This window comes from Perca fluviatilis, chromosome 11, assembly GCF_010015445.1.
Source record: "Perca fluviatilis chromosome 11, GENO_Pfluv_1.0, whole genome shotgun sequence".
In the NCBI taxonomy this organism is placed as follows: domain Eukaryota; kingdom Metazoa; phylum Chordata; class Actinopteri; order Perciformes; family Percidae; genus Perca; species Perca fluviatilis.
The window spans coordinates 29,296,693-29,314,031 of NC_053122.1; positions in this window are offsets into that span (position 1 = coordinate 29,296,693).

The window sequence follows — 17,339 nt, forward strand, 5'->3', positions numbered from 1 at the left end:
TTCATTTTTGGCATAAATAAAGTATATTTACAGTTTGAATTTCATCACGCCACTTACACAACATCTCCCTAAATGTCTTATAAAGCTAACAACGGTGTCCGATTTCAAGTTAATGACTTTTTGTGAACAGTGGGGGTTTCGTTAGCTATGACTGTCCCTTCAATCCTAGCTATGTGTAGCTAGCTACAAATCACGGATAGTTAGCTTCATTTTCAGCGTAATTTGTTTATATTTACAGTTTGAATTTCGTCACGCCACTTATACAACATCTCCCTAAATGTCTTATAAAGCTAACAACGGTGTCCGATTTCAAATTAATGAATTTTTGTGAACAGTGGGGGTTTCGTTAGCTATGACTGTCCCTTCAATCCTAGCTATGTGTAGCTAGCTAGCTACAAATCACGGATAGTTAGCTTCATTTTCCGCAAAATTTGTGTATATTTACAGTTTGAATTTTGTCACGCCACTTATACAACATCTCCCTAAAGGTCTTATAAAGCTAACAACGGTGTCCGATTTCAAGTTAATGAATATTTGTGAATTTCAGAGGAATTCTAAGAGGAGCTAGCTCTCATTGATAGAGCTACATCCAGCCGCAGGCTCTATCAATGAGACTCAGGGACAAGCGGCGTTTATTTCCCCAATCGTTTGTTTAAATAACTCAACGCATTATAATTACACACATTAAAAGATTAACTGAAACCTGTGGTAACAGATTGCTGGCGTAACAAGCTCGCTGACCGTGCTCTCAGTCACACACACCGGGCATTTAGCTAGCAGGAAGAGGGGAGCTGCAGGTCCTGGAGCTCTGTCAGAGCACCGGCGTTAAGTAGTCCATTATCCAAAAACCGGTGACTTTGCGCGGGTATGGAGTGCTGTGGGCTGCCAGTCGTGACGGAGCTCCAAGTTCCTCAGAGCAGGCCGGGGTGTGTGAAGGAAGGCAGGTCAGGCGGCGAGGCAACAACACAAGCAGCACCGGCGCTGAATTCCGACACACAGTCGGACAAAATTTGCAATTAGCCATCCATTTTCATAAAGTGGCCCATATTTGAGCCTTACATAGTTGATTTCTCGCATAAAAAAGTTTCAGAAGTGAATTTTGTAATGGAATAGCAGAGATCTGCGCGACCTAGATTCGGAAGACTACCTGATCTCAGGTCAGTTGTGTAGCCTATGTAAATGTTGGGGCGTGACCGTTCTCTTAATACACCCATGGGCTGACAAAGGTTCCGGTTTTTGGGAGGTTGACGTCAACTTCCAGCTTTGTTGGGATTCGCCCGTTTTCAGCGGCAGTTTCAAAATATGAGATTTTCATAGTAAAGGGGTGTCAATGGGACTTTGAGCTTCTATGTATGTCCTATTTACCCACCGAACTGTCGTTATTCAACTATGACAGGGTAAAATCGGTTTTGCATTCTATCACCCCTTTAACAAAGACGACAAGTTCCAACAAGCTCTCCAGTTCTTCGTTTTTTTACACAAAACATTGTGTACTTTTACTTGTAGCAGAGGATTTCTACACTGTGGTATTTGTACCCATACTTAAGTAAAGTACGAGTACTTCCTTCTCCACTGACAACCAGACCTCTTAAAACAGAGAGCATAGGGAGTAGCCTGCCTCTGCAGGTGTCTGTCTCAGTCACGATTTCTTTTCTTCAAATGATATATTTTATAGAGTCCAATAGTGTTTTGCCAACAAGTCCTCCAAACCATACGACCATATTAGTTGTATATTCCTACCCTCTAGTACGACCCACGAAGGCATTTCATGAATTAGCGCCCCCTAGTGGTGGCAGGAAATACGTCCTCATATCTAAAATGGAAAATGTAACGGTGCCGGTTTTAAACACAACAAGGTTTAGGCACAAAAAACACTTATTTAAGTTTAGAAAAAAAGATGGTGGTTTGGGTTAAGTCTTTATTTCCTCACTTTCTGAAGGTAACGCACATGACACTTCTTTACATTTCTTCCTGCTGCTTTGCTCCAGTCATAGCTACTATGGCCACTAATGGGCGCCGCCACTATAAATGTAACTATTAATCGTAATTGCTGCTTGAACTAAAAAACTCTGGGAAAGCTTTTCGGGGGAGGACAGTCTCTGTTTAGTCCGTGTTGATCTGTTGTGAAGGACTCAGACAGCCTCTCCAACACAAACTAAACCAGATTTTTTTATCCTGTCGGTCTGGGGATTGAACTGACGACCTCCCGGTCACAAGCTCGCTTCTCTAACCTATAGGCCACCGCTGCCCATTTAATTGTTGTCCTTAATCTTCATGATCAATAGAGTATATATCTACTTCCACGGGTTAGTTAGTTTGTGTTATGGTGTGACTCTGGTGTTTTTATGAGGATGAGATCATATTCACTATATACATACAACGCATTATGTATTTCACAGCCTTCTGCAGCAAATATAGATTCTCAGGTGTGAAAGATCACATATTTGTTTGTTGTTTGAGAGGCTGTTCTTCAAATTATTATTGAAAGGTTTGTAACACCCATCTGTATCTTCTGCTGGTTTGCATGCTTGTTACAGTTTTCCAAAGAATGTGGTGGACCCAATTGCAGAGACAGCAGGCAGTGTAGTGTTCAAAGGTTTAATGTCAAAATCCAAAAACAAGGGGCAGGTAGGAACCCAAAAACAGGAACAGGCAAATACAGAACAGCTGTAAGCAATCCACTGACATAGCAAAACGAGAATAAACTGAACTAGAAAATGATCTCAGACTAGGAGGCAGTTCACTGAGGAGTGATGGTTAAAGTCTGTGATTGTGGAAACATTGTTGTAGTATGCAGCATCCTGATTGGTGCAAAATGCTTGCAGAAAGAAACGGCTGTTGTCAGGTAAACATGTCACTGTCAAAAAGGCTGAAGCGAAAAGTTGACGTGGAAAAGCCAAAAGCCCAACTTTAATGATGAATGGACTGATAAGCAGGCTATGCACTCGTCATGTATGCCTCATTTGCAATGAAAGATGCTGTTTCAAAATAATACAACCAGCATCATTATCATCAAGAATGAAGAACTCGAACATAACGATCGCGTCATTCACGTGCATATTAAGATTAACAGTTAGACTAAAAACCAACAGCTTTTGTTTTAGCTTGTTTGTAAAAATGTCCTATTTGCAGAGTAGAGCTGTGTTTGCGTAAAACAGCGCGGTGGACTGAGCAGACAGAGCAGATTGAAATATCGCTTTCTACATGTTTATGCCGGTCTACACAGGTGAGTGCATTGATAAGTATTGACTTTTTACTCACGAAGGTTTAATTGTAGCCTATTTATAGAAAAGAGACTAGCGTGAGTTCATCTGCCGCCTCCGGGATAAGCTTCTTCTCCTTACCTGTGTTTCACATGGAAGATCCCGCCTCTCGATGTCAGTGACTGTCATTTGCTCAACTACATGTGAAACAGTCGAATGGGGTTGACTTGACCCGCAGCCATTGGCCTGTTTCACTTAGCTGCTGTGCTGTGATTGGACAACCCGCCCCCTCCTCCACACCCCCAACGGTAACGTTCAACGTCATGTAGGACGTTCACTGTCATTGCCGGAGATTTCTTTTCAACTCCAACGGACATTTATTACAAGGTAAGACCAACGTTATTGTCTGTAAAGGGTGCAACAGCGTAAAAATATAGTTTTATATATTACAAAATAAGCAGTTAGCCGTGAAATAGTCAGCCAAAGGTAACGAAGTTAACGTAGTTAGCGTAGCGAAGTCAAGTCCGTCCGTCAATGAGCGTTGTGAAGCCCGTCAATACCAGTCCTGTTCTCGGTGAAATGTGTTCAAAATAATATTCCGACTATTGTGTTAAGTCGTTGTGATATAGTACTACTAATGTGTGCAGTCGAAATTTAAAGTTTAATTACGCTTTAGATGTTTTACACATAAATCGCCATTAGCATGCTTACCATTGAAAATGAATGTGTTTGCATTAGCCACTACTGTGTAGCCTACTGTATTTATTACGCAGTAATACATTTATTTAATCTTTGATCAGACTACATGGTTATCTTCCTTATATCCTGTAGATGTAGTTACTACAGTTTGGAGTCGAAATTCCAAGTGTAAATATGGTTTTAATGTGTAAACAGGACACCTGCTGTTTAATGTATTATACTGTGACTAGGATGTAAACAGTTCATGTGTATTAGTATGTAAACCCATTACTGTGTATACCCATGTGTATTAGTGTAATTATTAGTGTAATTATAGTATAATTATTAGTGTAAATCCTTTATAAATCCCACAATGGGGACATTCACACTGTTGTAGCAGCAAGGGGATAAGATGAAAAGTAGCCTAGAAGACAATAATAAATATAATTAAAGAGAGTGATTATTAAATATTAAAATCTATTTACAGTAATGTTTTATCAGCCCTGTGTGTGTGTGTGTGTGTTGTCCATTTCTTGTCTTTCTAGAAAAATGGAGCCCCTTTTCAGATTGCAGGAACCCTTAATGAGAGAGCTGACCCTGCGGCCCTCTGAGGAAGCGCTGGCCTTCACCCGGAGCCGGAAGGAGGCCCCTGCCACTGCCCTGGTCAAGAGCCCAGATCAGGTGCAGTCTGAGGCGAGGGATCGGGTGAGAAGGAAGGGAGGTGACCCTGCTGATCACCGGCAGGTGCTGGCCGAGAGTGAGCTGCAGCTCGGCCAGTACAGGGGACAGACTTTCAGGTGGCTGCTAGGCAATGACGTGGGATACGCCGTGACGATCGTTGTGTCCCACGAGAGAGAGAGAGAGAAAGGGGGCATTGGTCTGCAGAGTGCCCTCATGGTCCACAAGGACGCCCTCGTCTCCTATGCCAGGCTGTTCCCGCTGATGGTGGCAGCCATCGACAGGCGTAGGATGCTCCAGGGCAGTCCCGAGACCATGAGGGGCCTGGACGACACGCTGGTGGGGTTTGGTCAGTACCGCGGACTAAAACGGCGGCCCTGTACGAGGCATCGGACCACCAGCGGTCATCGTAAGTGTGTGTGAGTGTGTCTGTGTGTGTGTGTGTGTGTGTGTGTGTGTGTGTGTGTGTGTGTGTGTGTGTGTGTCTGTCTGTTTCTTTGTCTGTGTGTCTGTCTCTGACTTTTTACACATTGCTCTTCTGCTCTCTTTGTAGCTATGTAAATTATGTGAGGAGGGTGGCAGTCAAGTCTGAAGTGTCCATGTTGGCGGACCTAAAAAAATATGTGCTAGCCCGGGATGCAGAGAAAGCAGCCCTGGTGGCAGCTCGGAAGGCAGCCCAGGCAGCACACCCGCCACTGGACGCCGGTGAACCATCAGACGCTGACCTGCTTGCTGTTGCCATGGAGGTGGAACCGGGCAGGGATGCTCCTCCAGCTGCGTCCCCCGTCTCTCTGTCACAGCCACCACAGCGTCCACTTGCCAGAGACACCTCTGGGGAGAGGTCAGCCCCCGGCGCACAGGTATGCTTAGTAAAATATACTGAAAAAGCACTCAAGTAAAGGGAATAAGGAGTTAATTTAAAATTCACTTTAAGTAAAAGTTACTTAGTTACATAACAAAAACTGTAAAACGGGATCTCTCCCATGTAATAAAAATAGGACTAATCAAAAACTATTTGGTTTTTCATTAAAGAAACTCATCTATACAAATGTATACACATGTAATAACATGTAAAATAAACTTCTAACTTGTAAAATTAACTGCATGGCAGCTGTGCTACCTTCAGTTCATCACACTAACACTGCTGTGTTTGTGTGTTTCAGCTGCTCCCACGTGGCTGGAGGCAGACGCTCCCTGAGGAGCAGCACGACTGGGTGGGCCGGGCGCTGTTCAGGAGGGCGCCCAACGCGCCGGGCGGCGTCCTCACCACAGAACTCCGCCTCTGGTGGCATCCACCAGGCCCCCGGCCCCTCTACACCCAGCCGCCCGCCACAGCCCACCCCTTCTTCCAGCGCCCTTTCTTTCTGTGGGTCCCCTACAGGATGTGGGCATACCGCCTCCGCTGCCCCGTCGCCGCCTGTGGGGGCAAGCTTGCGGGCGCTGGCCTCTACAAGACTGTGAGGAGGGTCTTGGACAGGAGCGGCTGGTATTTCATGGGCACGGAGTACCTGGAATGCAGCTCCTGTCACAAGCGGGTGCCAGGTTGGTCGCAGGACATCTTGGAACAGCTGGATATTGCTCATCGTGAGGAGTTTCCTGCTGTTCTCACGTACAAGTAAGTCATGTAAACAGTAACAGTAAGGGCCGTTTCACATTGTACGCGCCAACAGCTGCGCTAGCATGCCAGCTGTGTAGATTATTGTTTTAATTTAAATCATTCAGGTTTGTTTTAGCTATGTGAAATCAACATATATGTCTCCACTGAAATACAATACAATCCTATGTTACATTTTTCTCAGTAACTTTGGTGCATTTGTCAAATCATAATTGCATTTGCACAACAAATCTTTGGAAATCTTTTATGTGTCCAAAGCAAGTATTTATACCAATGAATCAAACTGACAACCTTAAGCCATTGTTTGTACCAAGATAGAGAAACTGCTTTTGTGTTGTTGTCCATATGTAACAGTTCACTCTGTAAGTATAGTGTAATGAAAAATGCACATGAAAGGGAGCACTATTCCCTATGTGACAAAGTTACACATTATTGTCATCTCTGATCTGAGAAATGCACCAAAGCAACTGTAGCCTACTGTTGTGAGCTGCGAAAACAAAATACCAAGTTGATTATACAGCTCAATACAGGTATTTGTAAGATATATTTATGCATTAAACAAAGTGTTTTCCGGAGAATGAATGATGCATGTGTGAATGTAGGCTCATATCTTAGCTTTATTATACCTAACTGCAATAACTGCAGACCTCTTACTTAAGTACAGTATATAAACATGCAATGACACAATGCAACATTTTATTTAGAAATGAAAATAATCCACACATCTTCATCTATTTAGAGGTTATGTATTTTCTGTGGTTTTCTCCAGTAACCTCTGATTGCCTCTTTTTTCCCTCCCAGGCTGTCCTGCGATCGATGCGATAGGGCTCATGAAGGAGCCGCACTTTGGGCAACAGTGCTGCCTCGTCCGCGGCTCTCTGGTGGAGCAGCACACCAAAGACTGGATGGCGCGGTCGATGCTCTACCTTTCTGTGCTCGGCGCAGCTTCGGCACTGGCGCGCGACGCTACGCGGGCCGGGGCGCCGCTTCCACCCATGCACCGGTGCCCACTGCACTCTGGCTCATAAATGTCTACGTGAGGGAAGCCTTGTCGAGGCTGGACGAGACACGAGCAAGAGTGACTTCCATCTTTGGTGATCTTTTAAAGATGGACTCCACCAAGAAGGTACGTTTTGTTATCCGCCACAGCGCGTGCCGTGTACCCGTGGTTGTAATTTTTGCCTGTGTGCTAATAATGTTGCTGTGTCACACAGATCACCAAAAAGCTTGCGGGCGGTGCTGCTGGAACGGCTGCCTGGGTCACCAATGTCGGCAACGAGTACGGGCAGGTGCTCATGTCTGTCCTCACCGCAGCAGAGGGGGACGGACTTGTCGACATGGCAGCCGGACTGATGAGGCGGTACCGCTTAGCCGGGAAGGCCCCTCCAAAGGTCCTGTACGTGGACCGAGACTGCTGTGCCGCCGCGGGAACGTCTGCAGTCCACCAGATGTTCCACGAGTGGCACGAGCTGGTCGTCAGGCTGGACGTGTGGCACCTCATGCGGCGCTTCGCCAGAGGGGTGACCACCGACAGCCACCAGCTCTACGGCCTCTTCATGGCGAGGCTTTCCTTCGCCATGTTCGAGTGGGACGCCGGAGATGTGTCCCGCCTGAAAGAGGCCAAGCAGTCAGAGGAGGGGGGGGACGTCCAGGAGGTGAAGCTGTCAGCCAAGGAGCTCGCCCGTCACTGCCGGCGCCGCACCAGGGGGGCAGCGGAGACGGAGCGGCTCCTCCAGGAGGTGCTGGACGCCTTCTGGGACATGACGGACACCATGGGCGTCCCCTTGATTGACCGCGCCCGCATGGAGGAGATCTGGAGCACGCAGCGCCGCCACCTCGACTGCATCCAGGACCCAGAGGGGGTGGAGCTGTACACCCAGACGGGGGAGCTCACCAAAGGCGGAGTGAAGCTTCCCGTCTTCCGGTGCGGACGCGGCTCCACTTCCCTGGAATCGTTCCACCTGCACCTGTGCCGCTTCATCCCAGGTAAGTGCATGTGTGGTTTACAACACAACTCACTAAATTTCATATGCATTTCTGTGTTTATTTCTCCTCACACTAATTGTGTTGCTTTATTTCTGCTTAGGGCAATCTGCAAGTGACGTGCACTTCCAGGTGTACCTGCTGGAGGGCCTGGTGCGGTGGAACGGAACCGGTGGGGGCGGCAGTCGAGGGAGGACAGAGGTCGGCGCTGCGTTGCTACAGCGCCCAGCTGCAGCACAGCTTTGACCAGCTGACCCAGGAGCTTCTTGGGCTCACGCTGGTCGACACTTACACCCAGCCCAGGGAGTACACAGGTAATTTGCTTTGAGGTTTATGTCACTCTGTCGGTGTCTGTCAGTTAGCCCTACAATACTATGCAATTTGTATGTATTTTGTATCTCCTCTTTTATACCTTTTTTATACTGTATGTTGTGTTATATGGACCTGTGTCTGCAATAAAGCTTTACATATTTAACATCTGTGTCTCTGTGCGTGTGTTTGTGTGTGTATGTACAGGGGAACTCATCGGGGTGGAGTACCTCTACTCCCAGACCAGCGCTGTGCTGCAGCAGGACCTCTGCGATCCTGACGCTCCGGGAGGGACTGCTGAGGAGGAGGCGTGGGGGGGAAGTGACGAGGGGTTCGTGGAGGAAGAGGAGGAGGAGGATGAGCCGGAGGAGATTCGTCTCCTAGAGCACCACAGCGCTCTCCTCCAGTCCGCAAACCTCACCCGCCCCCCTGCATCCCAAGCTGCTCCGATGGAGGTGCAGCAGGCCGAGGAAGAGGAGGAGGAGGACATTCTCGGGCCAGACGGTCGTGGCGGCTACCAGCACGTCGTGGCCCTGGCCAAGGCCCTTGTGAAACTGCGCCACCGACGTTATGTCACTCCCCTACAAGCCAGAGAGATCACTGCTCTCTGGCAGAATCTGTCGGATTGGGACAAGGTGCCGGTGAAATTCACCCCCATGCACAAGGACCGGCTTGTCCAGGGCCGATTCAAGAACTCACATCGGCATGCTCACACGCCAGGGGTGGACAGTGTGAAGCGGTAAGCAGTCACAATTCATTTCCAAGTCTTGTTTGGTTCTTGTCCTGTCAGTCACTTACTCTCTCTCTCTCTCTCTCTCTCTGTGTGTCTATGTAGTGCGGTCCTTGGCCAGGGGGCGGGAGCGGCGCGGTCTCCGAGCGTCTCCAGGCTTGTGGAGGCTGTGCTGTTGGACCTCAGCATCCTCCACTGCAGCGACAGCAGGACGATTGCTGGGGTCCGTATTCATCGCTGGGGTGCCGTCATGAGGGACTACAACATTATAAAAGAAAACATTTATAGTTGTGCAGCCCTCAAGGCGAGCACCTGCATCCAGCTGTATGAATTGAATCAGCGGACCCTGACGGCATGGTAAGACCTGGTGGGCTATTGCCCAAAACCAAGATAATCTCCTGACCAGGCTAACAGCCAGGATTTATTAATCCTGCTGCCTACTGCCTTTTCTGTTCACTCAGCAGTGGTTTTACCCTCTTGCTATCAGCCTGTATTAAAATCCAACAGGTGCATATTGCTGTTCATTATTATAGTTATTATTTAAAGTTGTGACCAATTATTCATGTGACAGTCATTCTTGTATGAAGACTGCTGTTCATATTGTTGTTAGAAGTTTGATCAATATATTACTGCAGTTGTTGCAATAATTAGAAATGAAATAACTGATGAATACACTGTGTTACATTCATGTTTACAGTGTGCATTACATTTATCACTTAATTATCATTGTACTACTAGTCTTCTGCTCACTTTTAAGGCAAATAGTACAACTGCTCATTTGTGTAAATAATTAGCCTAACTTCTTGAATGGTATGGCAGTTTCAATTTTCAATTAACAGCAGTGGTCAGTAAATGTGTGGGTGTGTGTGCTGTTGTAGTGGAAGTTTCCTGTTGCAGCAGGGGTAAAGTTTTCAAAGTGTAGTAAAGAGAAACAAATAAGACAGTTGGAACTAAACAAAGTTTAGGTTTTTGTATTTTATTTAAAAGATATATTTGCAAATATAGGAGCAACATGATTTCACAAAGGGCACAGCACTCGAGTGTGGAGTCAGTCCCTCAAATGAGTGAACAGAACACCAGGCTTATATGTACAGTGCCTTGCGAAAGTATTCGGCCCCCTTGAAGTTTTCAACCTTTTGCCACATTTCAGGCCTCAAACATAAAGATATAAAACTGTAATTTTTTGTGAAGAATCAACAACAAGTGGGACACAATCATGAAGTGGAACGAAATTTATTGGATATTTCAAACCTTTTAAACAAATAAAAAACCGAAATATTGGCGTGCAAAATTATTCAGCCCCCTTAAGTTAATACTTTGTAGCGCCACCTTTTGCTGCGATTACAGCTGTAAGTCGCTTGGGGTATGTCTCTATCAGTTTTGCACATCGAGAGACTGACATTTTTGCCCATTCCTCCTTGCAAAACAGCTCGAGCTCAGTGAGGTTGGATGGAGAGCGTTTGTGAACAGCAGTTTTCAGTTCTTTCCACAGATTCTAGATTGGATTCAGGTCTGGACTTTGACTTGGCCATTCTAACACCTGGATATGTTTATTTGTGAACCATTCCATTGTAGCTTTTGCTTTATGTTTTGGATCATTGTCTTGTTGGAAGACAAATCTCCGTCCCAGTCTCAGGTCTTTTGCAGACTCCATCAGGTTTTCTTCCAGAATGGTCCTGTATTTGGCTCCATCCATCTTCCCATCAATTTTAACCATCTTCCCTGTCCCTGCTGAAGAAAAGCAGGCCCAAACCATGATGCTGCCACCACCATGTTTGACAGTGGGGATGGTGTGTTCCAGGTGATGAGCTGTGTTGCCTTTTACGCCAAACATAACGTTTTGCATTGTTGCCAAAAGTTCGATTTTGGTTTCATCTGACCACAGCACCTTCTTCCACATGTTTGGTGTGTCTCCCAGGTGGCTTTTGGCAAACTTTAAACGACACTTTTTATGGATATCTTTAAGAAATGGCTTTCTTCTTGCCACTCTTCCATAAAGGCCAGATTTGTGCAGTATACGACTGATTGTTGTCCTATGGACAGAGTCTCCCACCTCAGCTGTAGATCTCTGCAGTTCATCCAGAGTGATCATGGGCCTCTTGGCTGAATCTCTGATCAGTCTTCTCATTGTATGAGCTGAAAGTTTAGAGGGATGGCCGGGTCTTCGTAGATTTGTAGTGGTCTGATACTCCTTCCATTTCAATATTATCACTTGCACAGTGCTCCTTGGGATGTTTAAAGCTTGGGAAATCTTTTTGTATCCAAATCCGGCTTTAAACTTCTCCACAACAGTATCTCGGACCTGCCTGGTGTGTTCCTTGTTCTTCATGATGCTCTCTGCGCTTTACACGGACCTCTGAGACTATCACAGAGCAGGTGCATTTATACGGAGACTTGATTACACACAGCTGGATTCTATTTATCATCATTAGTCATTTAGGTCAACATTGGATCATTCAGAGATCCTCACTGAACTTCTGGAGAGAGTTTGCTGCACTGAAAGTAAAGGGGCTGAATAATTTTGCACGCCCACTTTTTCAGTTTTTTATTTGTTAAAATTTGTTGTTGAAATAGCCAATGAATTTCGTTCCACTTCATAATTGGGACCCACTTGTTGTTGATTCTTCACAAAAAATTACAGTTTTATATCTTTATGTTTGAGGCCTGAAATGTGGCAAAAGGTCGAAACGTTCAAGGGGGCCGAATACTTTCGCAAGGCACTGTATCTTCAGAGTGACAGCACACACGCACTTGGAATATTATGATGCTACAATTTTTACAGGCAATCTGAAACACATTAAGACAATCAGAGAATTGCAAGACATCTCAGGGGCCATTTCGCCTCCTCCCTGTACGACTTCCACCCCCCCAGTTACATCTCAAACGACATGGGAAAACTAGAGATTCTAGAGACCTTGTAGCCCCTATCTGTTCAGAGAGACAGTGCTCACATAATGTTCCAGACTGGATGTCTCACAAAGTTAGAATCAAAATCTACATGTGGGAAATGAGATAAACTCTTTCAGCATTTGTGAGAGAATTAAAGTAGAAATAAAACGTGAAAATATAAGGAATTATGCCTAAATGCAATTTTTCCCAGTACACTGTCATGATTACTAATGTGCCTTTGTTACATTTGGTTTTCTCAGGTACAACAAAAGGAGCAAGAACCAGATGAGGGACATCATCGCCATAGCGGTCCCAGGCCCCAGCGCGCCCCAGACAGCAGCTGAGCCCCTGCCTGCCGCACGGACTCTGCTGCAGCAGTCTGAGCAGCCAGACCAGCCTCTCCAGCACCGCCTACCCGCGGACGCCTCTGGTCTGGCTGCCACCATTAGAGGGCCGCTGGCCCCGGAGCTCTACGACCTCCTCACAGACAGCTCCTCCACTGCCACAGCCTCCTCCTCCTCCTCCTCCGCTACCCCACAAACCTCCACCAGTGCCAGCGCGGACGCCGGCACAGCCCCATCCACCAGTGCCAGGACAGCCCCATCCACCAGTGCCAGCGCAGACGCCACCCCCTCCACTTCCACAGCCGCCGCCACAGTCTCAAGGACCACCGCCTGGAGGCGCAAGCTCCAGGAAGAAAAGGAACGGCGAGCCCGGGAGCTGGGAGAACACCTCAAACCAGCAAGGAAGGTCTCCCACTTTAACTGCAGGCGCTGTGGCCAACCAAAGACCAGGGAGTTTGGCCACACGCGTTATAAACAGGAGACCTTCTGCTCCCGGGCTGATGACAAAGGGAGGACTGTGGAGCAGTGGCTGGCAGAGGTGAAGGGGCAGAGGTGAGGTTCCCTTAGGGAGGTGGTGTAAGCACCGCTCCCTCCCTTTTGGAAGGGAGGATTTGTAAATATTGTGTATATAGTTGTTTCAATTGTTTAAAATATTGATAGTAGTGTATATAGTTCCCAATTGTTTAAAATATTGATAGTAGTGTATATAGTTCCCAATTGTTTTAAATATTGATAGTTGTGTGTATATAGTAGTGTGTGTGTGTATATAGTTGTTTCAATTGTTGTTTTAAATACACTTTTTCTTTTCTCCTGCTTCTTTCTGCCTTTAAGAAATTAAACAAAATATGGAGGTCATGTTAGGGGTGCCTGATATCACTAAATCCTCAGTAACAGTCACAAAATACATCATTCAATTCAATTTTATTTATAGTATGAAATCACAACAGTTAGTTATCTCAGGACACCTTACAGATAGAGTAGGTCTAGACCACACTATAATTCACTATAGTTTCTATAAAAAGGTATGCTGAGGCTTTATCCTTTCTTTAAATAAATATTAAACAGCTTTATTACAGTGTACAGTGTTTACAAAAGACAAGTTATTACTATACAAACAGTAATTAATAGATAGAAAAGACAAAAACAAACAACCAAACAAAAACTCCAACTAATAACCAAACAAGTGCTAATGTGTGTATATGCAAATGCTCCTTCCTTCCTGCCTGGGGGGTGCTTTCACCTCCTGCAACAACAGTGGGGGTTGACAGGAAGGTGTGGCTGCAAGGTGTTCAGTCCGCCCTCTTCCAAGAGAGGTTTCAAAAAAGCAGTCAAGTCCATTCATTCAAGCATTTCAGTTGGACAGGATGGAAGGCAGAAAAGCAACACGTAAAACCAAAAGTGTGGACTCTTCAGGTTTGTTACAAATACACTTAGTTCAATTGCATCTGTGTTTCTAAGTATTATGTACCTTGACTAACAGAGTTCTTTATTGCATTTTAAGTGGACTATCAGCAGCCTCCAGAGCCGGCAGCACAGCCAGCCGCCGCAGCACAGCCATTGCCGGGGACCAGAAAGAAGCCCACCAGAAAGAAGCCCACCCATTGTACCCTTCACAGGAGGAAGATGAGGGCACAACAGGACAAACAACTCCTCCAAGGAAAGCCACAGCAGTAGCAGCACAACCCCGGTGACGCCTGCAACATCTGTGGCGAAGCACGCACTGTGGATGGCGGGCACGCCTACATCAAGGGGCAGTTCTTCTGCGCTGTGGATGAGGGCCCTGGAGGACGCACAGTTCAACAGTGGACCAGGGAGCAGCTGGGCCAAGATGAACTGCAGCTCCCCAGAACCTCGGCGTGGAACCTGAAGCAGAGATGGGAGAGACAAGACAAACCAGGGGGGAAAGTCAGAAAGGCCCACAAACTGAGGGTCTGCTGCCAGCTGTCAAATGGGCCACAAAGACTATGGCCACAGCCAGCATGGGGGAGCACTTCTGCGCTCTCTACGAAGGGAAGACTGTGGAGCTGTGGCTGGCTGAGAGAAGGGCAAAGAAATAGGAAATATTTCTTTTTTTTTTAAGTGTGTTTTTATTATTAGGGTAAATATTTCTTTTTGTTAAGTGCATTTCTGTTATTTTTTACTATTTGAATACATTTTTCACTATTTCTAATAAACATTTAATTGATTAAAACCCTTGTCTTGTCTATTTCAACATTTCAATATTTCAATTTTTTATTTCTATTCATTTCTGTGGGAAATCACAAAATCTGTTTCGTCAAAATTTCATCTCTATTTTTATATACTATGCTTCCCCTCAATACTTATTGATTATATCAACCCACCCTACCATCCACCCACCTCTCCCACCCCCCGTCCCCATTTACCCACACATTGCTGGTCCTCATTCACCACAGGTCTCCCTCACACACACACACACACACACACACACACAAGAATAAGTAAAATAAAATAATAAAGGGGGTTCTAAAGACATGCTCTTAGAGGGCATTATAAAATGATAGATATATATATATATATATATATATATATATATATATATATATATATATATATATACACACAGTACAGGCCAAAAGTTTGGACACACTTTCTCATTCAATGTGTTTCCTTTTATTTTGTCATGACTATTTACATTGTAGATTCCTCAGAGTAGCCACCCTTTGCTGAGCTTCATGAGGTAGTCACCTGAAATGGTTTTCACTTCACAGGTGTGCTTTGTCAGGGTTTATTAATGGAAGTTTTTCCCTTTTTTTGATTGACAGGTGTTGGGAAAAGAGGGATTACCTGTTGGCTGGCCCAGTGTGATGATCAGGATTTAGAAGGAGATCCAGATGTTCCTGACGGCTTCCAGCTGGAGGAGGAGGAGGAGGAGAGCCACGCAGGTTATGAGGCATTTTTTGGGGAGGAGCTGCTCTTCAGCGTTGAGGTGCTTACCCACACATTGCTGGTCCTCATTCACCACAGGTCTCCCTCACACACACACACACACACACACACACACACACACACACACACACACACACACACACACACACAGAGACACACAAACACACAGACACACACACAAATAAGTAAAATAAAATAATAAAGGGGGTTCTAAAGACATGCTCTTAGAGGGGGACAAAAATAGGAAATATTTCTTTTGTTAAGTGTGTTTTTATTATTATTTCTTATGTTTTTTTTATTTAATTGATTAAAACCCTTGTCTTGTCTATTTCAATACTTTTTAACTTTACTTTTTAAACTTGAAGCCACGCATAAGGCTAAAACCATACAGATGCGTGTGAAATGTGTAATTGTCGAGCAAGTAAAACCACACGTGTCTCCTCGCTCTGTGCCTTTAATTCTCAATATGACAAGTAGCCATGTGCTCCGGACAATGGTAAACAACGGCTTTTGACTGACAGGCGTTGGGAAAAGAGGGGGCGAAGGGGGCAAAAGGGTGGCGATCGTTCCAATTTCGGTGGGCAAAAATCGGGAAAAATAGAAGCGGGAGCCTGCCGGGCGCACCCGCCCCGGGCAGGGCCATGCGCCCCCACAGGGGCCGCGCCAGGGCCCGGGCGGGCGCGGGGGCCGCCGGGGTGAAGAACCGCTCCCTCCCTTGCCCCAGTGGCCGTTGTTAATCCTCTCTGTATCGTTCCCAGTCAGGTGCTGCGTGTTTTAACGCACACGCATCTCGGCTTAGCTGTGTGTGTGGAGCTCGGGCATCGCTGTACAGAATCCCGGCATGCGAATAGAGATGTAAATACAGGGGGCTGGGTTTTTGCTCTAAATGCTTGAAATGATAAATAACAGAACGCATTTTTTCCTCTTTACATTTTGTGAATTCGTGATTATTCTGTGGACCAGACTAAAAGCTTTGGCGGGCCGGATGTGGCCCACGGGCCGCCAGTTGACGTTCGCTGCATTAGGGCAATGACAAGGGAGGGAAAACACAGGAAGTAAAATAAGACAAGACAAGACAGAAACCCAGACCGTCAAAATAAAACAGGAAACATAAACAGAACCAGCCCACTCTCACTCAAAAGCGTACAAATAACACAGTTTTATACCTGTGAAAATACGTGCAATGTGTACGCTAAAGTAAAATTGTGCGTACAATAGATACGTGGAGCGCTCCAATTACAGTAATGGAAACCGCTGCGTTTATACTATAAAGGGATGTGGGACCGCGTAAGGAGGTTGATTGGGGTAGTGGATGGGTGAAACACAGGACTTTCACCCAGGAGACCGGGGTTTGCGTCCCGTGTTTGGCGATTTTCAGCGGGTTTTTTTGTTAGGCCGTTTATTAGCGTGTTTATGTGGCGCGTTTTTGCGACTTTGTTGTGTTTTTTTGTTAAGCCTTCCCCAATGTTTCTTCCCTAAACCCAACCGTTTATTAGCGTGTTTTTGTGACTTTCTTGTGTTACTAAAGCCTTTCCCTGCATTATTTTTCTAAACCCAACCATATTTATCTTTTTGTGTGTGACGCTGTTCTCGCAATAACACACAACGTGGGGACGCAAGCTGCGTGCATATAAAACGCACCGGTCTCCCTTACTTCAATTGGAGCGCTCCGCGTATGTAATGCACGAAGAATTTTACTTTGGCGTACACATTGCACGGTTGTAAACCCGTGTTATTTGTACGCTTTCGAGTGAGACCGGGTTGACAGAACATACAGACACACGGGAAAACAAGACAGGAACTACAGCTAGACAAGACAAGGGAGGAAACACGGGCTACAACAGAAAGAACAAATACACAACAATAACAGGAAACAAGAACAGAACCTCAAAACCAACAAAAACTCAAACCATGACAATGCTGGAGGGAATAGTTTAACCCTTTTTTTCGATGTTTTTGACGCCCTTTTTTTACAGTTTGTTTTTGCTTTTTCCAACATTTTA